The 27,138-nt window shown below is 45.9% G+C and overlaps 1 protein-coding gene across 2 annotated transcripts in view; it reads left to right on the plus strand.

Moving 5' to 3' along the window:
• Positions 1–27,138, plus strand: part of DISP1 (dispatched RND transporter family member 1) — a 132,697-nt gene that overhangs the window by 51,643 nt on the left and 53,916 nt on the right. The window contains exon 1 of one of the 2 annotated variants that reach the window (XM_064164564.1): positions 26,917–26,959. The exons of the other annotated variant lie outside the window; for it this stretch is intronic. The gene's annotated coding sequence lies outside the window, so the exon portion shown is untranslated. Of the gene's footprint in view, positions 1–26,916; positions 26,960–27,138 lie in introns of those variants that run through there. 2 annotated transcript variants of the gene reach the window in all.

The raw sequence follows: 27,138 nt of genomic DNA on the forward strand, positions 1-27,138 counted from the left end.
CAGCCCATTCCAGTGTCCAATGACTCTCTCAGGGAAGAACTTTCTCCTCACCTCCAGCCTAAATTTCCCCTGGTGCAGCTTGAGGCTGTGTCCTCTTGTTCTGGTGCTGGCCACCTGAGAGAAGAGAGCAACCTCCTCCTGGCCACAACCTCCCCTCAGGTAGTTGTAGATAGCAAGTTGTATGGGCCATTAGAAAACTGCAGAATCACAGAATGTTAAGGGGCTGGAATGGACCGCTACAACTACCTGAAGGGAGGTTGTAGCCAGGTGGGGTTGGTCTCTTCTGCCGGGCAACCAGCAACCGAACAAGGGGACACAGTCTCAAGTTGTGCCAGGGCAGGTCTAGGCTGGATGTCAGGAGGAAGTTGTTGTCAGAGAGAGTGATTGGCATTGGAATGGGCTGCTTAGGGAGGTGGTGGAGGCACCATCCCTGGAGGTGTTCAAGAAAAGCCTCGGTGAGGCACTTAGTGCCATGGTCTGGTTGACTGGCTAGGGCTGGGTGCTAGGTTGGCCTGGATGATCTTGGAAATCTCTTCCAACCTGGTTGATTCTATGATTCTGTGATTCAACAGATAGAGCCCAGCTCCTATGCCAGAGCAGGATCACCTAGAGTAGGTCACAGTCTCTCCAGAGAAGGAGACTCCACAACCTCTCTGGGAAGCCTGTTCCAGTGCTTTATCATCCTTGCAGTGGAAATTTTCCCTTATGTTTGCTTGGAACCTTCTGTGTTTCACCTATTGCTCTTTGTCCTATCATTGGGCATCACTGAGAAGAGGTCTCCCCTTCTTGAAACTAAAGAGCCCCATCTCCCTCAGCCTTTCCTCAGAAGGGAGATGTTCCACTCCTGTAATCATCTTTGTAGCTCTGCAATGGACTCTTTCAAGCACTTTTCAGTCCTGTTGGAAAGTTGTCAAACTTTACCATCACCATCATGTTTTAATAGCATTTTTTCATTACTCTTTGTGTAATTTTTGGTTTTTTATGTTTTCCAGATTGCAGATAATTCAGTCCAGCCCCCAACATTGTTGGCTGAGTTTCAGATCACCTAATCTCTTGAAGGCTAGCAGATGTTGGACACTAGTTGCTGCAAGAGAAGCTAGACCAAGAGAAATTCTGTAGAAGAGGAGGCTCAGGGGTGACCTCATTGCTGTCTACAACTACCTCAAGGGAGGTGGTAGCCTGGTGGGGGTTGGTCTCTTCTGCCAGGCAACCAGCAACAGAACAAGGGGACACAGTCTCAAGTTGTGCCAAGGGAGATGTAGGCTGGATGTTAGGAGGAAGTTGTTGGCAGAGTGATTTGCTATTGGAATGGGCTGCCCAGGGAGGTGGTGGAGTCACCGTGCCTGGAGGTGCTGAAGCAAAGCCTGGCTGAGGCACTTAGTGCCATGGTCTGGTTGACTGGCTAGGGCTGGGTGCTAGGTTGGCCTGGCTGATCTTGGAGGTCCCTTCCAACCTGGTTGATTCTATGAAATTTAGAAATAGTGATGTGAAGTGAAATAGTTAAATGTATCAGCATTAGTCAGATAGAGTGTAATAGTGTAATTTGTAGATAGATTAATTTGGACAACTTCAGGATTCAATATCTGTGTTTTCTTGTGAGGTTCTTGGTATTTTGGCTATCTACTTACATGAATATTTGTTATCTTGAGATTTCATTGGAGTATGTGATGGTTTGGGTGTTACCTTCTCCCCCCACAACTTTGGAAATCACCCAGACTAGACTCAGCCAGCTCTGGAAATTGAATGAAGCTTATATTTACAGCTTAGCACAATGCACAAGCAGAGATTTACAGTATATACAGTTATAGACAGAAACAGACAAGGTAAAAGGTAATACAGAAGCACAGCAGCCCTCCCAGAAACCTGAGTCCCCAGGAGGGGCTCCCAACCACCCTTCCACCTTCTCCCACCCCTCTGTACCTTACCCCAGATGTTGCCTTGTGCCCAAGGAAGATTGGAGGGTTGGCCATGGGAGTTAGGAAGCAGGTGGATTAATCAGAGGAACAGCAGGTTAGGTTAGGTTAGAGAGAGAGAAAAATTGCAGCTCAAAGCCCAGGCAGTGACCGAATATCTTGTCTATATTTATGTTCTTGTTCTTATACCCCTCAGCAACCCTATGACCCTATGCATGGCCACAACAACCCCATACAGAGATACAGGCTGGGGTCGGAGTGGCTGGAGAGCAGCCAGACAGAAAGGGATCTGGGGGTGCTGATTGATACCCGCCTGAACATGAGCCAGCAGTGTGCCCAGGTGGCCAAGAGAGCCAGTGGCATCCTGGCCTGCATCAGGAATGGTGTGGTCAGCAGGAGCAGGGAGGTCATTCTGCCCCTGTACTCTGCACTGCTTAGACCACACCTTGAGTGCTGTGTTCAGTTCTGGGCCCCCCAGTTTAGGAGGGACATTGAGATGCTTGAGTGTGTCCAGAGAAGGGCGACGAGGCTGGGGAGAGGCCTTGAGCACAGCCCTAGGAGGAGAGGCTGAGGGAGCTGGGATTGGTTAGCCTGGAGAAGAGGAGGCTCAGGGGTGACCTTATTGCTGTCTGCAACTACCTGAGGGGAGGCTGTGGCCAGGAGGAGGTTGCTCTCTTCTCTCAGGTGGCCAGCACCAGAACAAGAGGACACAGCCTCAGGCTGTGCCAGGGGAGATTTAGGCTGGAGGTGAGGAGAAAGTTCTTCCCTGAGAGAGTCATTGGACACTGGAATGGGCTGCCCGGGGAGGTGGTGGAGTCGCCGTCCCTGGAGCTGTTCAAGGCAGGATTGGACGTGGCACTTGGTGCCATGGTCTGGCCTTGAGCTCTGTGGTAAAGGGTTGGACTTGATGATCTATGAGGTCTCTTTCAACCCTGATGATACTGTGATACTGTGATACTGTGTGAATGAAGCAGACGTCACCACTGTTTCCCTTTCACAGCCTGTAGTCTAGTTCTTCTCACCAAAACGTTCTAGCTAGCTTCAAACTAGCAGAGTAACAAACAGCTCAGTATTCAAGTGCCTGTCCCCGGTTGGTTTAATCTTACAGAGAACACTTCTTGAAAATGGTCAGAGAAATGGAAGCTCTTCCGTATGAGGAAAGAGAACTGAGTTTGTTCAGCCTTGAGAAGGCTTAGGGGTGACCTTATTACTGTGTTCCAGTACACAGAGTGGCTGCCAGGAGAATGGAGACTTGCTTTTTAGAAGGAGTCCCTTGAAAAAGCCAAGGCATAATGGGTACAGGCTACTCCTGGGGAGATTTCAGTGAGGCTCTAGAAGAAAGTTTTTCGCAGTGAGAACAGTTAGATACTGGAGTCATCTCTCAGGGGAAGTATAGACTGGACAGTTTGAAGCTTCAGCTTGACAGGGTGCTGGGCCAGCTCATTTAAAACAGGATTGGACTGCGTGATCCTTGGGCTCCCTTCTGACATGGCATTCTGTGATTCACTCTGAAAGTTCTGCAATAAAGGACAGTTCTAAGAAGTTGTCATTTCAGAGTCGCTTGTTCAACCCAGGCATCAGAAGAGCTAAACCCAATGCCAGGAGGTAATTGAACAATTTGGCCTTGCTCTGTACCACAGTAACAGAGGAGCTGGCAGAGTAGAAGAGGGATTGTTTGTCTGCCTTCTTTTAGAAGCAGATGTACCCTGCACAAAAGGTGATGAGTGAATCCCAGAGTTGATGATTTAAACACTTTTCCCAGCCTTTTGCATCACTGTCTTACTGACTAATTCTAGTTACTGCAACAGACCCCTTTACAATATTAATCAGGAAAAAAACATTGCAAAAGTTACACTGAGTTTACAGCAAACTGGATTTAGACTATGCAATCTGCACTCTGTGGTAGTTTAGTCTCTTGGATGCAAATTAGTATCAGTCTACTTCAGATACAGGGTCTGTACAACAACTGTTGAGGTTTGGTCACAGCTACAGGGAACTCATGACCAAGCTCAGTGTTATTCAGGTGTCTTTGCAGTAGTTTACTGCAGGTGTAATAAATCATAGCCAAGAGTATTTTAAATCAGTTTAAGGTTTGTGGGGCTATTAGAACTTTAATGTATTGATGTCCAATACTAAGGAATATGACTCAGTTAGAATCATAGAATCAGTCAGGGTTGGAAGGGAACCCCTCCTGCCATGGGCAGGGACACCCTACCCTAAATCAGGCTGGTCTCAGCCCCATCCAGCCTGACCTTAAACACCTCCAGGGATGGGACCTCAACCACCCCCCTGGGCAACCCATTCCAGGCTCTCACCACTCTCATGCTGAACATCTTCCTCTTTATGTCCATCCTGAACCGCCCCATCTCCAGCTTCACTCCATTCCCTCTGGTCCTGACAGCCTAAAAATTTCCTCCCCAGCTTTTTTGTAGGCCCCCTTCAGATCCTGGAAGGCCACAAGAAGGTCACCTCAGAGCTTCCTGTTCTCCAGACTCAATAGCCCCAACTCTTTCACTTTGTCCTTATAGCAGAGCTGCTGCAGCCCTCTGAGCATCTCAGTGGCCTTTCTCTGGACACGCTTCAGCACATCCACATCCTTCTTGTAATGGGGGCTCCAGAACTGGATGCAGTACTCCAGGTGGGGTCTCAGCAGAGTGGAGTAGAGGGGGAGAATCACCTCCCTGGCCCTGCTGGCCACACTTCTCCTGATGCAGCCCAGGCTCTGGTTGCTCTCTGGGCTTCAAGTGCACACTGCTGGCTCATGTTGAGCTTCTCATCCAGCAGCTCCCCAAGTCCCTCTCCTCAGGGCTGCTCTCCAGCCACTCACTGCCCAGCCTGGATTTGTGCTTGGGATTGCCTCAACCCAGATGCAGGACCTTGCACTTGGTCTTGTTGAACCTCATGAGGTTGGCTTGTGCCCACCTCTGCAGCCTGTCCAGGTCCCTCTGGATGGATCCCTTCCCTCCAGCCTGTCTGCTGCACCACACAGGAGTTCTGACATGTGACACTCATTTTAGTGTAAGGTTGACCATGAGTGTACCATTTCTTCCCCAGCAATTCTCCTGTAGCACTGCTTTACCAGCCAGTTCCTTAAGAACCTGCAAAATTAATGATGTTTATTTTACCCTGTTTAAAAGCTGGGATTTCAAAATGCCTTTAGCGTCATTACTTCGAGAAGTTCCCATAACATCTGACAAAGATCAGCAGGGAGGAGTGGGGAGCTGGATTTTAGTACATGCACATTCCAGTCCCTTTGCTGTCCAAGCAGCAAGGCATACTGGTGTGCTGTAGAGCAGAGGCTGTGCCTAGTGCTCTTTTTTACCAGGGCTCTAGTCTCCAAGTTCCACTGCAAAAGCAGTCCAGGAGTGACTCCAAATGTTTTGCAATGGTTCGATATGATTACTGAGAAGAGGAAGAGTCAAGAGAGATACTGGAACGTGTCCAGAGAAGGGTGACAAAGCTGGTGAGAGGCCTGGAACACAGCCCTGTTAGGAGAGGCTGAGGGAGCTGGGGGTGTTTAGCCTGGAGAAGAGGAGGCTCAGGGCAGAGATCATTGCTGTCTACAACTACCTGAAGGGAGGCTGTAGCCAGGTGGAAGTTGGTATCTTGTCCCAGGCAACCAGCAATAGAACAAGGGGACAGAGTCTCAAGTTGTGCCAGGCGAGGTCTAGGCTGGATGTTAGGAGGAGGTTCTTCTGGAGAGAGTGATTGGCATTGGAATGGGCTGCCCAGGGAGATGATGGAGTTGCCATCCCTGGAGGTGTTCAAGGAAAGCCTGGCTGAGGCACTTAGTGCCATGGTGTAGTTGCTTGGCCAGGTCTGGGTGCTAGGTTGGCCTGGCTGATCTTGGAAGTCTCTTCCATCTTGCCTGGTTCTGTGATTTGGGTTTTATGCTGAAATCCATCTGAAAAATGTTGAGCTCCAGGTTTCTCACCATGTAGTGGACTCTGAACTGCTCAGTTGTTAACCGGGCTTGGGATCAAGGCCATCCTTTGTGCAACTATAAACTTGAAATTTGCATGACTAAAGCATGGGAAAGCAAAGGCAAGGGGAAAATGATGAAGTAATATACCTGGGAGTGGGGGAAAACTGGCTGCACCTGGAAGACTCTGTATTTTAAATTAAACAGTGCACAGTTTCTTAGCAGTCTTGGAAATTTAAACAGTGCTAAGCATAGTCTGTATGCTATGGACATGAGCCAGCAATGTGCACTTGCAGCCTAGATGGCCAGTTGCATCCTGGGCCACATCGAAAGAAGCATGGCTAACAGATTGAGAGAGGTGATTCTGCCATTCTCCTCTGTGTCCAGCTCTGGGCCCTCAACACAAGGACATGGACTTGATGGAAAGCGTCCAGAGGAGGGCTACAAAATGGTGCTAGAGCTGGAGCCAGCTCTCCTCTGAAGACAGGCTGTGAGAGTTGTTCAACTTGGACAAGAGAAGGCTCCAGGCAGACCTTGTGGCAACATTTCAGTATCCAAAGGGGACCTGTGAGAAAACTGCAGAGGGACTGTTTGCAGGGGCCTGTACTCACAGGACAAGGGACAATGGTTTTAAACTAGAAGAAGTTAAACTAGGAGGAAGTTCTTCGCAGAGGGAGTGATTGGCATTGGAATGGGCTGCCCAGGTTGGTGGTGGAGTCACTGTCCCTGCAGGTGTTCAAGCAAAGCCTGGCTGAGGCACTTAGTGCTATGGTCTGGTTGACTGGCTAGGGCTGGGTGCTAGATAGGTTGGCCTGGATGATCTTGGAGGTCTCTTCCAACCTGGTTGATTCTATGATTCTAGAGCAGGGTAGGTTTAGATCATACTTTAGGAGCAAGTTCTTTACCATGATGAGAGTGGTGGAACACTGGAATAGGCTGCCCAGGGAGGCAGTGGAGGTGACATCCCAGAGAGACATTCAAGATCAGGTTTGAGCATCTGGCAACCTTATCTAGTCTTCAAGAGAAGCCTGGATGAGGCACTTAGTGCCATGGTCTAGTTGACTGGCTAGGGCTGGGGGATAGGTTGGCCTGGATGATCTTGGAGGTCTTTTCCAACCTGGTTGATTCTATGATTCTGTGATTCTATGCTTACTGCAAAGGGGTTGGACTAGAGGTCCCTTCCAAGAGATAGATTGAACAATTTCTGTCTAAGGCCCTTTGTAACTGAGCAATAATGAACACAATGAAAACAAGAGTTTTGTTCATGTGGTTTCTTGTTCTTATTTGCAAAACCTGATTGATTTCCTAACAGAATTGGGTGAAAGCCACTCTTTAATCCTATTTTAAAGGCTTGGTTTAATCATAAGTGTGCTGATCATGGTGTGTGGTGTGTACTCACCAGAGAAATTGTTCTTAAGTGTTGCTATAGTTTTAAGAAAAATGGGAGTAGAAATTCTACATTCACATCTGTGGATGTAAAATGTTGATGATGCATGCCAGTACTTGAGGGTTTTTTTACCTCAGTTTATAACTTTGAAGCACAGAAAATGCAAATATGTTGTTCTTGGGTGCATGACTAAATGAGATGGTTAAACCAGGTTCTTCATTAGGTTTGCCTCTTAACTTTGCTGGTTTGCAAAACTCACTTGTTGCAAGTTTAATTTACACTGGCAGGTTTAGGTTTCTAGGAAGCTCTGTCGACCTCTGTAAAGAGGTAATTCAGTGAACCTGTCACTAATAATTTCATTTTGTAGCTAATAAGTAATGGGTTTAATCCAGAACTTATGAGCTTGGGCCCCCCTTCCCTGAGGGAAGTATTTCTTTCCATCTTTAAATGTAAGAGTGGTGTGTAGGCATAGTAAATTTAGCAGCACCTGGCTGGTTTATTTTTTGAAGTTGTGAGACTTTTGCTAAGTGTTGTGCAGAATTCAGTAACAGGCAGCAGAGATTTGCTTGAATTCCTCTGTCTGAGGGCAAGCACATGTTTCACCCAGGCTATTTTCATGGGATACTGTCACTCTCAGGTTTATTAGGAACAGTGAGGCCAGCAGGACAAGGGAGGTTATTCTGCCCCTGTACTCAGCACTTCTCAGGCCACACCTTGAGTGCTGTGCCATTCAAGAGATGTTGAGGTGCTGGAAGGTGTCCAGAGAAGGTCGACAAAGCTGGTGAGGGTCCTGGAGCACAAACCCTATGAGGAGAGGCTGAGGGAGCTGGGGGTGTTCAGCCTAGAGAAGAGGAGGCTCAGGGCAGACCTCATTGCTGTCTACAACTACCTGAAGGGACATTGTAGCCAGGTGGGGTTGGTCTCTTCTCCCAGGCAACCAGCAACAGAACAAGGGGACACAGTCTCAAGTTGTGCCAGGGGAGGTCTAGACTGGATGTTAGGAGGAAGTTGTTGGCAGAGAGAGTGATTGGCATTGGAATGGGCTGCTCAGGGAGGTGGTGGAGTCACTGTCCCTGGAGGTGTTGAAGCAAAGCCTGTCTGAGGCACTTAGTGCCATGGTCTGGTTGACTGGCTAGGGCTGGGGGATAGATTGGACTGGCTGATCCTGGAGGTCTCTTCCAACCTGGTTGATTCTATGATCTGGGACATTGCAAACTAGCTTGTGGTGTCTGGCATCTTGCAGACTTGTCCTGCTCTGATCGATAATCTGAAGAGCAGAGATGCTTCTGCTTGGTGTTTACAGTCACCACACAAGTAGAGGAATAATGCAGCACTTGAGAAAGTCATGGAAGATAATGATGTTGTTGAACTGTTGACTTCCTCAGCTCTGAAAGGAAAAGTGCAGTCATTGACCACCAAAGCAAGAAACCTGGGAAAATCCTTTCAGTGGCTTTAGCAATTGTACCCAGCTATGTTTTAGCATTGAATTAGAATGCTAATTGCTGAGTTCTTTTCCATCTTGTCCCGAAGAAAGAAATTCCTGCATGTAGAGGTCTGGAATTTCAGTTTGTAAGCATTTCAAATACAGCTCTTTGTTCTGCTTTGTTATTTGGTGAGAATTTAAAACTACTTCAGAAATAACTTTCTGTTTGTCTTCCTAGAAAACTTACAACCACAAATTAAGCATCTTCCTTCTGCTTATCCTTTCAGTTTGCATTTTCCTTTGCAGTACATGCTTTTTTCAGTGAAATGCAGCACAAATTAAGCATCTTCCTTCTGCTTATTCTTTCAATTTGCAGTTTTCCTTTCCAGTATATGCTTTTTTCAGTGAAATGCACCACAAATTAAGCATCTTCCTTCTGCTTATCCTTTCAATTTGCAGTTTTCCTTTGCAGTACATGCTTTTTTCAGTGAAATGCAGCACAAATTAAGCATCTTCCTTCTGCTTATCCTTTCAGTTTGCCTTTTCCTTTTCAGTTGTTCTCTCCTACATGTTTTTTTCAGCGAAATGCACCACAAATCAAGCATCTTCCTTCTTCTTATCCTTTCAGTTTGCATTTTCCTTTCCAGTACATGCTTTTTTTCAGTGAAATGAAGCACAAAATCAAGCATCTTCCTTCTGCTTATCCTTTCAATTTGCAGTTTTCCTTTCCAGTACATGCTTTTTTCAGTGAAATGAAGCACAAATTAAGCATCTTCCTTCTGCTTATCCTTTCAATTTGCAGTTTTCCTTTGCAGTACATGCTTTTTTCAGTGAAATGAAGCACAAATTAAGCATCTTCCTTCTGCTTATCCTTTCAATTTGCAGTTTTCCTTTCCAGTACATGCTTTTTTCAGTGAAATGAAGCACAAATTAAGCATCTTCCTTCTTCTTATCCTTTCAGTTTTCATTTTCCTTTCCAGTACATGCTTTTTTCAGTGAAATGCAGCACAAATCAAGCATCTTCCTTCTGCTTATCCTTTTAATTTGCAGTTTTCCTTTTCAGTTGTTCTCTCCTACATGCTTCTTTCAGTAAAATGTTAAAAAGATTTCTATGTAGTGCTGTCAACTCTATTTCTTTTCTAGTGTGTACAACCATATACACATTCTAGGCATACATACTTCTAAATGGACCTAAATCATTAGTGTCACTGAAAGAAGCACATCTCCCCTCTCCTGGTTGTTCTTGCCGGTTATGGTTGCCACCCTTACACCAGTAAGTGTCCTTGTGCAGGTGTGTGCTGAGCTAGATGTAGAAAATGTATTGGAATTAAAGCTAATCCATGAGGAGGCAGCATGTGGGTGAGTGTTTTAGCACACGTTTGTGTGATAGGCACTTGCCTCCTAAAATTACCACCTAGCTGTGAAATTCCATGTCCTCTGACCTCGGGCTGAACAGTCCGGGTCCTCCCTCTCCTCTCTCCTCTCTCCTCTCTCCTCTCTCCTCTCTCCTCTCTCCTCTCTCCTCTCTCCTCTCTCCTCTCTCCTCTCTCCTCTCTCCTCTCTCCTCTCTCCTCTCTCCTCTCTCCTCTCTCCTCTCTCCTCTCTCCTCTCTCCTCTCTCCTCTCTCCTCTCTCCTCTCTCCTCTCTCCTCTCTCCTCTCTCTCCTCTCTCCTCTCTCCTCTCTCCTCTCTCCTCTCTCCTCTCTCTCCTCTCCTCTCTCCTCTCTCCTCTCTCCTCTCTCCTCTCTCCTCTCTCCTCTCTCCTCTCTCCTCTCTCCTCTCTCCTCTCTCCTCTCTCCTCTCTCCTCTCTCCTCTCTCCTCTCCCCTCTCTCCTCTCTCCTCTCTCCTCTCTCCTCTCTCCTCTCTCCTCTCTCCTCTCTCCTCTCTCCTCTCTCCTCTCTCGCTTCTTCCCTGCCCCCTTCCCCTTGAAATGCAGAGCTTGCTCTCACCCCTGGCTTAGGATGTGCCAGTAACCAGCGAGCTCAGGGTCACCTGTTTCCACTTGCCATGCACAAATACCGCCTAACATCTCACATTCGGTTGTACTGGAGAGGCAGGAAGAACACTGGCAGATATTAGCCTTCTCTAATGCAGAGCCATAACTTTGCATGCATTTAGCTTTAAATACTATGCCCAAATCCCAGTGATACCTTTCTGCTCACTGTGAGGGAAAAAAACCCTACCATAAATGCAGTGGATGTGTCATGCAAGCATGAAGAAAAAGTAGTCCAAAATTGATTGGGATGCTTTCCTCAAGGTTAGATTTATGACATTTTTTTCCTTATCTTTGTCTCTAAAGCACATTCTTTAGGGTTTTTTGGGGGTGTGTGTGTATGTGTGATAGATTTATAGCTGTTTTGAAAGGTTATATGTGAAGATTAGTGTCTTCTGACAAATGGAGCAGCCTTCCTGGGGCTGCTTTTTTCCCCTTTAAAAGCTGATTGGGCTGTTCTTGCTGAGCATCTCATGCATGCATTGCTCATGTTAAAATAGTATCTGGCCAAGGACTGTTAAATACTGTAGACTAAACAAGGGTCTGTTGTTAAATAATATTTTTAAATTGTAAAAGGAATATTCAGGTTTTAATATCTGAACACTTCTATAAAGGTTCAGTGGCTTGGTAGTAAACTGATTTCTGAGCTTTATTAAAATTAGCAGTGCCCATGCTCTGGAAAAGGTACTCAGCCCAATTAAGTGAGCTAAAAGGGAGGGAATTGCAAAGGGACCAAACTTCTCCTAGCCGTGGGATGGTTGTGCAGCTGCTGCTGCCCCAGGGCTGCCATAAGTCTGCAGCAGCTGCTGTGTGCCTGTCTCGGTGTCTGATGCAGAGGTCATTTACTGGTGCTGACTTTGTACAGCTGTGGTTCTGCTGGCGTACACTCAGTTGCTCTTTTTTTGCCAGGGTCTGAAAAAAATACCTCAGTGGCTTTACCCTGTAATGTCCAAAACTGCATTCTTTCAGTTCTCATACCCTGGTTTCTGTGCAGGAGACTGACATCCATCTTGCTGCTTTAGAGTCCTGGAGTGCTTCATGGTCGTCAGTTCCTGGGTACAGAAAGAAACCATATTCCTAAGTACATTTCAGCACCTGATCCTCTTCAGATGCCTTAGTGCTTATCTGAAAAGAGTTAATCCAGTACTACAATTTGTTTAACCAGTGAAGAACCAGTTCCTATCTCCTAAAAATAGAGCAGGTATAGCCTGGGTAACCTGGAAAAAAACAATGTTGTTGAAGTTGGCTGCATACATCACAGAGACTGTAGCAGAAGTAACCTGAGAAGTCTGATCTTGAATTAGATCTTTAAATAGCTATCCAGATGTACTTAGTTAATGTAAATCTGAAGCCTTCAAATCCACCAGCTTTGACATTTGGTCAATACTGGACATCTTCAGTGTAGAAATTTGGTTTCTTTAAATGGAGCTCATGCAGAGAAACGATATCTGTGGGTTTGTAATACAACTGTAATGCAATTTCAGTGTGCCCTGTGCTTTGCCAAGTGTTCCTCTTTTCCAGGATTGATCAGGAAGCTATATACAGTTGCAGTTTTGTGCTGACAAGAATACAGAATTTAGCATCTGTGGCTCTGGGGAGCCTGTGCACTGCAAAAAAAAAAAAGAGCTAAATCAGGTTTTTGATAAGATAAACCTCACTATCTTTAGGCATAATATAAAAGGAATAGATATTGTATTAAACCCCCTATGAATTTAGGGGAATGTTGTGCAGATCCTTCATCATTTAGACTTCTCTCAAGGTTTTGACATTTTGGCTTGTCTCAAGGTAAAACAGACATTTATCACAGTGAGCAGCACTGGAAATAAAGTGACTTGTGTATGCTAGGCAGTAACTGTCGTTTAGTCTAAACAGTGTGAAATCAGAGAGTCCCAGAGACATCTGACATCTCCTTCTAAAGTTACGGAGGGTAGTCCTCTGAAAGGTCTGCTTCTTGATTTATCTGAATGGATGAGAAATTCCCAGGCTCACATCTGTTTGCTAAGAGACAGCTAGAGAAGATTGACTTCCCATTGCAGGAGCTGTGTTTGGGTAACCCTCCTGCAGGCAAGCAGCCTAGTGAGCAAACATTGAGTTTGTGCTCAAATAGCATTTTCTCTTGCCTGCTCTGTCAGGCCTTCGTTAGTGTGTTGGTAAAGCTCATATCAAATAAAAGCTCTTCTGTGGACTCTGACAGTGCTTGTTTACTCCAAACACTTAGATCTCTTTGTTTTTATCTTTCTTTCTTTTCCTTCTTCAGGAAAAAAAAAAAAAGAGGAAAAAAAGAAAAGCTTTAGTTCTTATTTCAGTTTCTCCATCAGGAAAGGTGAAGATGTGATGTGCTTTGTGCACAAAGGGAGGGTAGCTCTTTCATGCATTATTCCAGGACTTAGGCACTTAATTTTGACAGTGCTTCAGAAAAATGAACTATTAAGAAGCTGGTAAGGGTTTTCTCTCCTCTCACTGGAGCTGAAGGTTGAGCTTGTGATAGGTAGGTCTACACTTGCCCACAAGTTTGCTTTTAAATGTGTAGCAGGAACCTTCTACTTCTAGCTGTGAAAGTGAATGAACAACAAAAGGTACAAATCCTGACATCTGCAACGGAAGTCTTTCTTTTGCACTTAACTGTTTATATTGCCTATGTGCTAGAAGGCAATATGTATGCAGTTGCCATAAAGGTTGATGTAATGTTTTTAGTTTCCCTGAAATTAAGTCCAAAACAAAATTTTCTGTCTTAATTGATCCCTTCCATTTCGAGACTTTGCTGTTTACTAAGTTAAGAATATGACTCTGGAAAAATGAGGTTTTTTTCCTTTGCTTTCCTATCTGAAGTAGAAATAGTGGGTAGTCGTGTTGTATGGACTGTTGCTGCATGAATTCCCCCAAATTATGGGAGAAATGAAGTCATAGAATCATAGAATCAATCAGGTTGGAAGAGACCTCCAGGATCATCCAGGCCAACCTAGCACCCAGCCCTAGCCAAGCAACTACACCATGGCACTAAATGCCCCATCCAGGCTTTGCTTCAACACTTCCAGGGATGGCAACGCCACCACCTCCCTGGGCAGCCCATTCCAATGCCAATCACTCTCTCTGACAACAACTTCCTCCTAACATCCAGCCTAGACCTACCCTGGCACAACTTGAGACTGTGTCCCCTTGTTCTATTGCTGGTTGTCTGGGAGAAGAGGCCACCCCCAACCCCACCTGGCTACAACCTCCCTTCAGGTAGTTGTAGTCAGCAATGAGGTCCCCCCTGAGCCTCCTCTTCTCCAGGCTGCACACCCCCAGCTCCCTCAGCCTCTCCTCATAGGATTTGTGTTCCAGGCCCCTCACCAGCTTTTTTGCCCTTCTCTGGACTTGTTCCAGTATCTCAACATCTATTTGACTATAGAGAAGTTAACATGAATAGGGTAGTTACTGTAACAGTATTAGGCAAATACATTTCTCCTGTCATTTGGGAAAATCCACTGCACTAATCAGTCTCACTGTAACATCAGGGTAGGGCTTGTAATTGAAATGCTGCTGCCCGAGTGTTGGAATTACTGCTTTTTATGTCACTTGTTTATTTTACCTTCAGATAAAGCATTCTGTTAGGTTTTTTCCCCCTCTGGTCAGTCTGGAGTGTTTTACAAGTGACATTATACATGTGTGCACTTACATAAGATGCACTTAAATGTAGTTAGTTCGTAGTGGAAAACGTACACCTGCGAGGAAGGAATGTGAATGAGAAAATGTAACCGTGTGTAAACATGTTTATGCAGCTGCATTTTAATGTAACCTGCTATTGGAGCACTCTGTTTCGAGAGTAAAACTGCTACAACTGAAGACAGACCCTTTAAAAACTCCTGCAAAGTGTTGTGAGCTGCAGATAAATCAAAACTATGGCGCTTCAGTTCTGCTTCCAGATGGGTTTTGTACTTTGAACAGATTTTCTTCATAGAATCATAGAATCATAGAATCAACCAGGTTAGAAGAGACCTCCAAGATCATCCAGTCCAACCTAGCACCCAGCCCCATCTTGGTGTCTAGAAGCTAACTGAGAGGCTAATAAAACTGTCTTGCAAACGTCACATATTAGAGTGTTTTTTTGCAGAGCATCAAATCTGGGGGGTTGTGTTCTTTTGTTGTTTAATGCACAACTTTTTAGTTATTAAATTTTTAATTTACTAAATTTATGAGCCACTGGGATGCTCAGAGGCTGCTGCAGCTCTGCTGTGAGCACAGACTGAAAGAGTTGGGGCTGTGCAGTCTGGAGCAGAGGAGGCTCCCAGGTGACCTTCTTGTGGCCTTCCAGGATCTGAAGGGGGCCTACAAAAAAGCTGGGGAGGGACTTTTCAGGCTCTCAGGGAGTGAGAGGACTGGGGGGAATGGAGCAAAGCTGGAGATGGGTAGGTTCAGACTGGGGGTGAGGAGGAAGTTGTTGAGCATGAGAGTGGTGAGAGGCTGGAATGGGTTGCCCAGGGAGGTGGTTGAGGCTCTGTCCCTGGAGGTGTTTAAGGCCAGGCTGGCTGAGGCTGTGTGCAGCCTGCTCTAGGGTAGGGTGTCCCTGGGCATGTCAGGGGGATTGGAACTGGCTGATCCTTGTGGTCCCTTCCAGCCTGACTAATTCTGTGATTCTAACTGAGCCTTATTCCTTAGTATTGGACATCAATGCATTAAAGTTCTGATAGTCCCACAAACCTTAAATTCCTTTAAAATACACTTGGCTACAATTTATTATACCTGCAGTAGGATGTCCCTGTCCATGGCAGGGGGGTTGGAATTGGATGATCCTTGTGGTCCCTTCCAACCCTGACTGATTCTATGATTCTGATTCTATAATAATTTAATGTATTGATTTAAATTTCTTTTTTTAAAAAATAGATCCCATAATTTAAAAATAATTTTTAGAGAGATTGTTTTGGAGATGTGTGACTTGAGTGTTGGCTCAAAGATGCATTTCAGTTTCGACTACATGTATTTCATGCTTTCCCAAATCACAAGATTTATCTCTTTTAGCTCTTTACTGAAAAATAATTAAGTTGATGTTAGTGGGGGGCAGAGTGGCTGGAAAGCAGCCAGGAAGAAAGGGACCTGGGGGTACTGATAGATAGTAGGCTGAAGATGAGCCAGCAGTGTGCCCAGGTGGCCAAGAGAGACAATGGCATCCTGGCCTGGATCAGGAACAGTGTGGCCAGCAGGACAAGGGAGGTTATTCTGCCCCTGTACTCAGCACTGCTCAGGCCACACCTTGAGTGCTGTGTCCAGTTCTGGGCCCCTCAATTCAAGAGAGATGTTGAGGTGCTGGAAGGTGTCCAGAGAAGGGCAACAAAGCTGGTGAGGGACCTGGAGCACAAATCCTATGAGGAGAGGCTGAGGGAGCTGGGGGTGTGCAGCCTGCAGAAGAGGAGGCTCAGGGGGGACCTCATTGCTGTCTACAACTCCCTGAAGGGAGGCTGTAGCCAGGTGGGGTTGGTCTCTTCTGCCAGGCACCCAGCAACAGAACAAGGGGACACAGTCTCAAGTTGTGCCAGGGGAGGTCTAGGCTGGATGTTAGGAGGAAGTTGTTGGCAGAGAGAGTGATTGGCATTGGAATGGGCTGCCCAGGGAGGTGGTGGAGTCACCATCCCTGGAAATGTTCAGGAAAAGCCTGGTTGAGGCACTTAGTGCCATGGTCTGGTTGACTGGCTAGGGCTGGGTGCTAGGTTGGACTGGATGATCTTGGAGGTCTCTTCCAACCTTGTTGATTCTGTGATTCTAAATGTTTCCATTTTGCATGTAGACAAAATAGAAGAGTCTTACATTTAATAAAACTCAGCCTTCACGTTACTTAATTTAAAACCTCAGAATCTCAATGAAAAATAACCCAACAGTTAGAGAAATGCTCCTAGTCACAGCTGGGGGGAAACAAAACCTGGCAAATGTCACTGCCATAATTTGAGAGGTGGTTTAAAAAAACACAAACTACAAAACACTGAAGGAAATAGTTTAGAATTGTGCTGCATTTGTTTGCAATACCATGCTGAACAGACCCCTTAATTCCACTAGGGACTTAGAGCACATTGTTCTAGGCACTTCATGGACAATGAAGGATCCTCTTTGCCTGCAGAAATACATTTCTGTGCTTTGCCTTTCAGTGATACTTAAGATGGTATGACCTTAAATATTTCCAGATTGTTACAAGAATGTGTTGGTATATGTTTTATTGAATGTAGTGTGTAGGGTTTCAATTTGCCAGTTGCAATCTTGGCTTATCTAAAAACACAAACAGAGCAGGATCAGTAATCGAGTCTAACATTTCCCTGGTCACTGGTGCTGGAGAAGACTGCTTTGCAGTGCTTCAGGGCTTTTCAGTCTCTATACTCAATTCTCAGCCCTTCTTGAGGATAGCAAGTCAAAAAGAATCATAGAATCAACCAGGTTGGAAGAGACCTCCAAGATCATCCAGGCCAACCTAGCACCCAGCCCTATCCAATCAACCAGACCATGGCACTAAGTGCCTCAGCCAGGCTTTGCTTGAAGACCCCCAGAGACGGTGCCTCCACCACCTCCCTGGGCAGCCCATTCCAATGCCAATCACTCTCTCTGTGAAGAACTTCTTCCTAATATCCAGCCTAGACCTACCCTGGCACAACTTGAGACTGTGTCCCCTTGTTCTATTGCTGGTTGCCTGGGAGAAGAGGCCACCCCCCACCTGGCTACAATGCCCCTTCAGGTATTTGTAGACAGTAATAAGATCACCCCTGAGCCTCCTCTTCTCTAGGCTAAACAGGCCCAGCTCCCTCAGCCTCTCCTCATAGGCTTTGTGTTCCAGGCCCCTCACCAGCTTTGTTGCCCTTCTCTGGACACGTTCCAGCACCTCAACATCTTTCTTGAATGGAGGGGCCCAGAACTGGACACAGTACTCAAGGTGTGGCCTGAGCAGTGCTGAGTACAGGGGCAGAATAACCTCCCTTGTCCTGCTGGCCACACTGTTCCTGATGCAGGCCAGGATGAAGTCTGGGTAAGTGGAAAGTGAAGAAGAAGAGGCAGTTTAGTTCATTTTCTGTTGATCAGTCCATGTGTCATTTTCATGGAACTAGTGGTCTGAGTGTCGAAGGCATAGGTATATGATGGGGAATCAGTTTTGCCTGTTATGATCAATATTTATATGAAGGTTTGTCTCCTTCACTCTCTTGGGACAATAAAAGGAGTGTATACAATCATAAAATCATTAAGGCTGGAAAAACCCTGTAAGGTTCACAGTATCACAGTATCACAGTATCATCAGGATTGGAAGAGACCTCACAGATCATCAAGTCCAACCCTTTAGCACCGAGCTCAAGGCCAGACCATGGCACCAAGTGCCACGTCCAGTCCTGCCTTGAACAGCTCCAGGGACGGCGACTCCACCACCTCTCCGGGCAGCCCATTCCAGTGTCCAATGACTCTCTCAGGGAAGAACTTTCTCCTCACCTCCAGCCTAAATTTCCCCTGGCATAACTTGAGGCTGTGTCCTCTTGTTCTGGTGCTGGCCACCTGAGAGAAGAGAGCAACCTCCTCCTGGCCACAACCACCCCTCAGGTAGTTGTTGTCAAGGTTGTCAAGTCCCACCTTCTACGGCTATGTTCTGAAGTGCCACATCTACCCATTTTCTGAACACCTCCAAGGGTGGTGACTCCACCACATCCCTGGGCAGCCTGTTCCAATGCCTGACCGTGCTTTCAGTAAAGAAATTCTTCCTAATATCCACTCTAAACTTCCTCTGGTATAGCTTGAGGCCATTACCTCTTGTCCTGTAATTAGTTGCTTGGGAAAAGAGGCCTCACCACAACCTGCTTTCAAGTAGGTGTAGACAGCAATAATGTTGCACCTCATCCTCCTCTTCTTCAGGCTAAACAATTCCAACTCCCTCAGCCTCTCCTCATAAGGCACGACCTCCAAACCCCAATGCCAGGTAAGAGGATGTGAGTTTTTAGGTTAAATACCTCCTATTTCATTAACTTATCTTCATCCTGTATCTTGAAGAAATAAACCCCAGCCACATTGTTGCTACTTTGGGTTTTACCTTTCACCATATTCTTTTATCTCTGGATGGGTAATATAGATTGTCAATTAACTTAATTGCCTGATGAGTGCTTCTCTAATGCCAGTATTGAGAGTTTCCATCTCAGATGTGATGCCTTATAAACTTAACCATCCTGTTTTCAGGCTCGCTTTAGGTCTAGGAGCAGGCTACTCGCATTTCTGTGGTTGCGGTCTGAGATAACTCAGTTTGGTTTTGCCTTACAGTTCTGAACCTAAAAGCACATGGGAGCACCATGTGGGTACTTGGATATCTCTGTAAAATTGTCATAGAATCATAGAATTTAAATTAGAACTGAGACATCAGGGAACTTCCTGGCTCCAGCTAGGACATACTATACTAGTCCACGACTTAAATGCATTGGTTTGTGTGTGAAAGCACATAACCATACAAGTCCATCAAAATAATCTACCATTATCAACAACAAAATACAAAGAGATTCCCCTCTTCAAGCTTGGGATGAACCTGAAATTTCACATCAGTTCTATTTTTGAGGAAGTTCATCTAATTTGTTCTGTCTCTATCTGGTTACCATCAGATTATGAATCATAGAATCAACCAGGTTGGAAGAGACCCCCAAGATCATCCAGGCCAACCTAGCACCCAGCCCTATCCAGTCAACTAGACCATGGCACTAAGTGCCTCATCTGTGTTGTTTTGTTTTGTTTCTATCACCAATGTTTACATTCAGAATGTGATATAAAATATTATTCCATATTTTAGTGTTGTATATTGATAGATTTGTAGAATGGTTTAAGTTTGAAGAGACCTTAAAGATCAAATAGTTCCAACTGGCATGGGCAGGGACACCTTCCACTAGACCAGATTGCTCAAGGCCTTACCCAGCCTGGCCTTGAACACCTCCAGGGAGGAGGCATCCACAGCCTCTCTGGGCAGCCTGTTCCAGTGTCTCACCACCTTTGCTGTAAAGAATTTCTAATACCCAGCCTAAGTCTGCTCTTCTCAAGCTTAAATCCATCCCCTCATCTTATTATCATAGAATCCTAGAATCAACCAGGTTAGAAGGGACCTCCAACATCATCTAGTCCAACCTAGCACCCAGCTCCAGCCAATCAACCAGACCATGGCACTAAGTGCCTAGCCAGTCTTCTCCTGAACACCTCCAGGGATGGCGACTCCATCACCTCCCTGGGCAGCTCATTCCAATGCCAATCACTCTCTCTGGCAACAACTTCCTCCCAACATCCAGTCTTGACCTCCTCCAGCACAGCTCAAGACTGTGTCCCCTTCTTCTGTTGCTGGTTGCCTGGCAGAAGTGTGAGAGTGGCAGTCTGGACCTAGTAACCTCTGGTGGATCAAACCAACTGAATCCAGTGAACTTTCTCATTGCTGTGCTCCTAGAATAGCCTATGTAGTGCTAGAATCTGAGAGATCCCTCAGTGCCTCTGTACAATTAAAATAGCTGTTGCTATCTCACTGGTGCTTCAAGTATGAAAAGCAGTAAAGAAATGGTTGATCCCTGCCATATTTCTCCCATTGACTGTTGGGTTTATATGGCATTTGGTAAATTGCCTTACTGCAAGTACTGTGCTATAGTATCTAAGATGTAATAGAGACTGTTGGGTCCAAGGTTAAAAACACCCGTTAGGAAATGCTGTAGGTGGATAGGAATTGTAATAAACCAGCAATGTAGCTCTAGTAAAATACTTGTGAAGTGCACATGCCACGTACAGAACTCCTCCTGTCATTTTCAACTCTAATTAGCTCTTTGCTTCTCCTTCCCCTGCTCTTCCCAGTTCATTAGCAATTCTGCAGAATCTCCACAATGCCTCTGGTGCCCTCTGTCTGGCCTTCAGAGATTTCAAAAGCCTCTGCACTATTTCCCTGAGCATTTAAGGAGTTCTTCAGTGTCAGTTTGTCCCCAGAGCACCCAAAAATGCCACCAGCTCTCCTATTAACATCCAGCGCTGTCAGAGTCTCTCAGCTGCTTCTGAATCTCTTTTTAAGAGACACTGCAGTGACAAGGAGAATATCTGATTATGTCCTATTAAGTTCAGTGAGGTACATGAAGTCTTTCAGCAAACAAAAGTTATGGAGAAGAGCTGCACTTCTACTGTGCTGGAAAGATGGTAGCAGCAGTAGCAGCTCTTGATCACGGGCAGCCAAAGCTAGCAGAAGTGGCTGGCACTTGGTATCATCTGGTGCCTTCAGTTTGAGAGGCTATGAAAAGGTCATGGCCAAGAATTATAACTCTTGATATCTTCTTTGAAGAGACAGAATGACCAAACTTATTCTGATACAATACATTCCATACACTGAAGCTTTTATTTGTATTTATGATTTTTTTTAGGCTTATCTTAGAATCATTGAATCATTGAGGTTGGAAAAGACCTTTAAAATCATTGAGTCCTACCATAACCCAACTACCATGTTGACTAAACTATATCTTGAACTGCAGCATCTATACACTCTTTGAACACCTCCAGGGGTGGCAGTTCCACTATCTTCCTGGGCAGCCTGTTCCAGTGTCTGACCACCCTTGAAGGAAAGTAATTTCTTGTAATATCCAATCTAAATCTCTCCTGGTACAGCTAAAGCCCATTTCCTCTCATCCTTTTGCAGTTTACTTGGTAGAAGAAACCAACACCAGCCTCCTCTCAGGTAGTTGTAGAGAGCAGTAAAGTCTCCCCTTCTTGTATAACATGAACTATAGTGATTTGAATCTTCTTTATGGTTGTCATCATAACAGCATTTTTTTCTGACCTAAGGATAATTGTATATAGAGTTCTGGGAATTAAACTAGTACTTTTACTACTACTTGACTCTATTAGTTAAGCATACTATACAAGTTACTTTAAAGTCTCAGTAAGAAGGGCAGCTGTCATAATAAGTTGTGATCACTGATGGCTCGTCCATTTTCTGAGTTTAAAGGAGCTTTCAGAGTGTGCAAAATACTTTTGTTTGCTCAGAGCAGCATGTCAGTCTTAAGGGCTTGAAGTTTAGTTCACAAATCTGTAAGCAAGCCATTCAATCAAAAAATGCCACATCCAGCTGGCAGCTGGCACTAGTGCTGTGCCCCAGGGATCAGTGCTGGGCTCAGTCCTGTTCAACATCTTTATTGGTGACCTGGACCAGGGGATTGAGTCCAGCATCAGTAAGTTTGCAGATGGCACCAAGCTAGGAGCAGGTGTGGAGTTGTTGGAAGGTAGGAGAGCCCTGCAGAGGGACCTTGCCAGGCTGGATGGGTGGGCAGAGGCCAATGGGATGAGATTGAACAAGGCCAAGTGCAGGGTTCTACACTTTGGCCACAACAACCCCAAGCAGCACTACAGGCTGGGGACAGAGTGGCTGAGAGCAGCCAGGAAGAAAGGGACCTGGGGGTACTGGTAGAGAGGAACTGAAGATGAGCCAGCAGTGTGTCCAGATGGCCAAGAAGGCCAATGGCATCCTGGCCTGCATCAGTAACAGTGTGGCCAGTAGGACAAGGGAGGTTATTCTGCCCCTGTACTCAGCACTGGTCAGGCCACACCTTGAGTGCTGTGTCCAGTTCTGGGCTCTTCAATTCAAGAGAGATGTTGAGGTGCTGGAAGGTGTCCAGAGAAGGGCAACAAAGCTGGTGAGGGGCCTGGAGCACAAACCCTATGAGGAGAGACTGAAGGAGCTGGGGGTGTGCAGCCTGCAGAAGAGGAGGCTCAGGAGTGACCTCATTGCTGTCTACAACTACCTGAAGGGAGGCTGTAGCCAGGTGGGGGTTGGTCTCTTCTGCCAGGCAAGCAGCAACAGAACAAGGGGACACAGTCTCAAGCTGTGCCAGGGGAAGTCTAGGCTGGATGCTAGGAGGAATTTCTTGGCAGAGAGAGTGATTGGCATTGGAATGGGCTGCCCAGGGAGGTGGTGGAGTCACCATCCCTGAAGGTGTTCAAGAAAAGCCTCGGTGAGGCACTTAGTGTCCTGGTCTGGTTGACTGGCTAGGGCTGGGTGCTAGGTTGGACTGGATGATCCTGGAGGTCTCTTCCAACCTGGCTGATTCTATGATAATAATGAATCGTCAGGGTGCCACAGTAATCAAATTTATTCTGCTTGTTTTCTCTTTAATGCATAGCAAAGGTTCAAGAGCTTAATTTATCATAGAAATTCAGTTGCTCATTAAATGGATTGGTAGATCTGTAGATTGATTCCTGGTGGATTGAGGATTATACTGCTTTAAACCAGGCTGAACTGGTAGTGCAGAGGTCCTGCAGATCCTTTTGCACATGTGCATTTCCAGGTGTTGAGTAGGGCAGAGTGTTACTCATTTATCTCCTCAAAACTTCCACAGATCAAATTTGACATCCCTGATATGCTTTGAATTGGTCTAAATTCTTCTGTCCTGTTCCACCTTCCCCCAGTTTTCCTGTACCTGCACTCCATATGCTGCAGAGCTTGATTGTATTTCCTGATCACTTACAAATGAAGAAGTTGATGTTTGTCTCTGATATCATTGCTGGAGATGAGCAGTGGGATAAGTAGCAATGTTAAAAGTTAAATGTAGTGCAGAAGGGATGTTAAAGGATGGAGTTGTCAAAACCAGGAGTGTGGACAATTAAGGCTCTGCAAGGATAGTGGAGTATGGGGGAAAGGTTTCTCTGCACTCACAGCACTGAGTTTGCTTTCCAGAGAAAGCAAATATTTGATACAGTATTTGAATCCAGTTTGCACAGGAATCATTGAGAACAACCCATAGACATAGATTACAGATTTTGCTTTCATCCTTGGGAACAAAACTAAAACAAGTTGATGTGCTAAGATGTAGTAATAGTGTTTTGTGCAGTACATATAATGTATGACCTGGCCAACAGATCGAGGGAGGTTTTTCTCCCCCTCTACTCTGCCCTGATGAGAGCACATCTGGAGTATTATGTCCAGTTTTGGGCTCCCCAGTTCAGGAGAGATAAGGGATATACTGGAGAGTGTCCAGTGGAGGCTATGAGGATGATTAAAGGACGGGAACATCTATCTGATGTGGAAAGGCTGGAAGACCTCAGGCTGTTTAGTCTGGAAAAGAGAAGACTAAGAGGAGATCTTACTAATATTTACAAATATCTGAAGGGTGGATGTCAAGAAGGGACCAGTGTGTTTTAAGTGCTGTCTTGTGATAGGATGATTGGCAGCAGATATGAACTGGAACACAGGTAGTTCCACCTTTACTGGAAGGATGCTAGAGCATTGGAGTAGGCTGCCTAGAGAGGTTGTGGAGCCTCCTTCTCTGGAGACTTTCAAAACCCCTCTGAATGTCTTCCTGTGTGACCTGCCCTAGGTGATCCTGCTTTGACAGGGCAGTCTGACTCAGTGAAGGTCCTCTACAACTCTTACCTTTCTATGATTCTAGGAGCTTTAATAGGTTGCCACGTATCTGATTTTCATAGTAACTTTTCCCACCTAGATAGCAAAGCAGTGAGCAAATACCATGTGCCTTTTGTTCCTTTAGGTGGTTGGCAGACTCAATTGATACAACATTTGCAGTGACCTAACACATAGCAATATTTACATACATGAGGAATACTTTTATTACTAGATAGGTTTTTCTACAACAGAGTATTGAGACCTTGACAAAGTAGCTTTGAGATTATTCTTGTGATGCTTCTGGGCATGTATTATGTCTTTTAGATATTCAGAAAGTGAATACAGTATTGTAGTTCTGCTTCCACTTTGAGTTATGGTTTAAAGTGACTTACTTTGTAGTGTTGCTGGTTTTGCTCAACAAATATATTTGAGTTTCTTGTGTAAAATCTGCTCTGGATCAATAGCACTGATTGGCTATGTTGGATGGAAAGTGAGTTTAGTGTTAGAGAACCCAGTAATGTTAGACAGATTTTCTAGATAGGTGAAGAAAAGGCTCCAGGGAGGCCTTAGTGTGATCTTTCAATACTTAAGGGGGGCTGTAGGAAAGTTTGGGAGGGAATTTATCAGGGATTGTAGTAATAGGATGAGGGGTAATGGTTTCAAACTAAAAGAGGGGAGTTTTACATTAGAGATGGGGAGGAAATTGTTCACTGTGAAGATGCCAGGGAAAGTCTAGGCTGGATGTTAGGAGGAAGTTCTTCCCAGAGAGAGTGATTGGCATTGGAATGGGCTGCCCAGGGAGGTGGTGGAGTCACCGTCCCTGGAGGTGTTGAAGCAAAGCCTGTCTGAGGCACTTAGTGCCATGGTCTGGTTGACTGGCTAGGGCTGGGTGCTAGGTTGGACTGGCTGATCTTGGAGGTCTCTTCCAACCTGCTTGATTCTATGATTCTATGATGGGATACTGGAACAGGTTGCTCAGAGAAGTCATTGATGCCCCATCTCTGAAGTGTTCAAGGTGAGGTTAGATGGGGCTCTGAGCAACCTGGTCTAGTGGAAGATGTCCCTGGCCATGTCAGGAGGGTTGGAACTAGATGATTTTTAAGGTCCCCTGCTACACAAATCATTCTGTGATTCTGATGGTGTGTGGGAGGCAGGGACAGGGCAGCGATGCCTGTGAAATTTTCCAGTTGAAGCACAGTGACAAAGGCAAGGAACCCTGGCTTTAAAGTAAGTTTTGCCTTAGAAGTGAGGAAGCAGCACAGTCTCTCACCACCTGTTAGAGACCAGATCCAGCGAGCAGGAAGAGCTGCCTTGTGTAAAAACTTGGACTAGACTTAGAATGTGTAGCTCCAAGCTCACACTGTGGGGAATTGAGCCCCAGTGTTTCCTTTTGTCATTTTTTTTTCTCTTTACAAACACTAAAGATGCTTGCAGATGAGAATTGCATTTTGCTATAGTCCCTTCAGCTTAACCCCAAAACCAAAGCTCCTGTATTTCATCAGACAGCTCTTTCAAAAAGCCAGTCCCAGGTGCACTGCTATCTGCTTGGAGTGGCAGGGGAATGGTTTATAAGATCTACCCAAGGAGAATGAGGTTTGCCTCTGAGACAGCCAGAGATGAGGGAAAACCAGGAGTCACTTCCCAAAACAAGAGGCTTGTGTGATTTTAGGAGTCAGTTTGAGCACTCTCTGGCAGAGCAGCTTGAGACCAGCTTGCAGTATTCCCTGTAATAGTATTTTGAAACAGTCCTTGTGCTACAGCTCTGCAAACGAGCTGTGTACAGTGTTCCCCCCTTAACAGTGAGCTGCTTCTGAGCACAACCTGCTGCTTTGGTGGTTTAAATATCACCAGAATTTGGCAATCTTGCTTTTTTTTATCTTGATTTTTAAGTGTCCAGGCAATCTTCTCTGCTCAAGAAATTGGCAGGGTTTTTTTGTGTGTTAATAGTCTGTAATAAATCAGTTTGTACTTATAAAGTGTTTTTAAATGTATCTGAGCACTATGTGAAGATGTTTATTTATGGACTTCAGAGTTACCAAACACTGAAACAGAATTCCCAGGGTGGTGAATGAATTTTCATCTCTGGAGGTGTTTAAAAGATGCAGAGATGTGGTGCTGAGGGACATGGCTTAGCACCAGACTTGGTAGAGTTAAGAGAATGGTTGGACTTGGTGATCGGTGATCGTAAAGGTTCTTTTCCAACCAAAACGATGCTATGATTCTGTGAGTAACAGGTCCTCAAGTGCTCAGGTTTAATGAGAGCTCAAGAAAAAGCACTTCAGCTACAAATTTTCTGAAGTCCGTTGGGGAAAAAGCCTTTCTCCCCCCCTTCTTTTTAGCGAAGTGTTAGAGATTTGTAGGCACACAGAGATGTTTTGTTAAAAAGCACCTGACAACGAACGAATGAAGTAAGAGCTGGGACTGGGGAGCAAGACACTTGCCAGGAGCCAGCGAGGGTTGAAAGGAGTTTGGAAAAGCGTGCTTCCAAATGGCGCTTGCTCCTGTTTCCAGCGTCGCACCTTCCTCAGCTCTTTCCATTTCAAACCCGCTGGTGGCAAGGTGATGCCGCTCGTCCTTCCCACGGGAGCTACGCGCGGTGAAGCTGGGAGAGGAGCGAGGCGGTTGCGGGTCCCGCAAGGAGACGAAGCTGCAGAGCGCGGCTCTCGATCTCCTCATCAACCTTAACATCAACCAGAGCGGATCAAAGGGGGCTGGAACCAAGGGCGGGGAGCGGCCCCGGGGCTCCGGCAGCAGCAGGGAGGAGCCGGCGGGTCGCTGCCAGCTCCGGGACCTGCTGTGGCAAGGAGGGGCGGCTCCGCTCACTGCCCCGGCTGCCCGGCGCGGAGCAGCAGCAGGCTCCGAGCTTCGGCTCGGCTCGGTGTCGTTGCTGAAGCGAGTAGCGGCGAGGGCTCTGTTCCCTGGTGGCTGTGGGAAGAGCGGGAGCGTAGGCAGGGAGATACCTGGATCACAGAGGGGCAGTTTGTCTCCTTTCTGGTAAGTGAGAAGTGCGCTGGGTTGGGTTGCTCCACATCTGGCCGCACCTTCCCATAGCGGCCGGAGGTTACAGCGGGGGCTTTCAGACAGAGTTAGGCTTAGGCTTGGGGCTGACTATTGTGTATGTTCAGTTTATCCACAGAAAAACGTGACATTGTAATGCAAGTAAAGTCCTGGGC

Source organism: Pogoniulus pusillus, chromosome 25, assembly GCF_015220805.1.
Source record: "Pogoniulus pusillus isolate bPogPus1 chromosome 25, bPogPus1.pri, whole genome shotgun sequence".
In the NCBI taxonomy this organism is placed as follows: Eukaryota; Metazoa; Chordata; class Aves; order Piciformes; family Lybiidae; genus Pogoniulus; species Pogoniulus pusillus.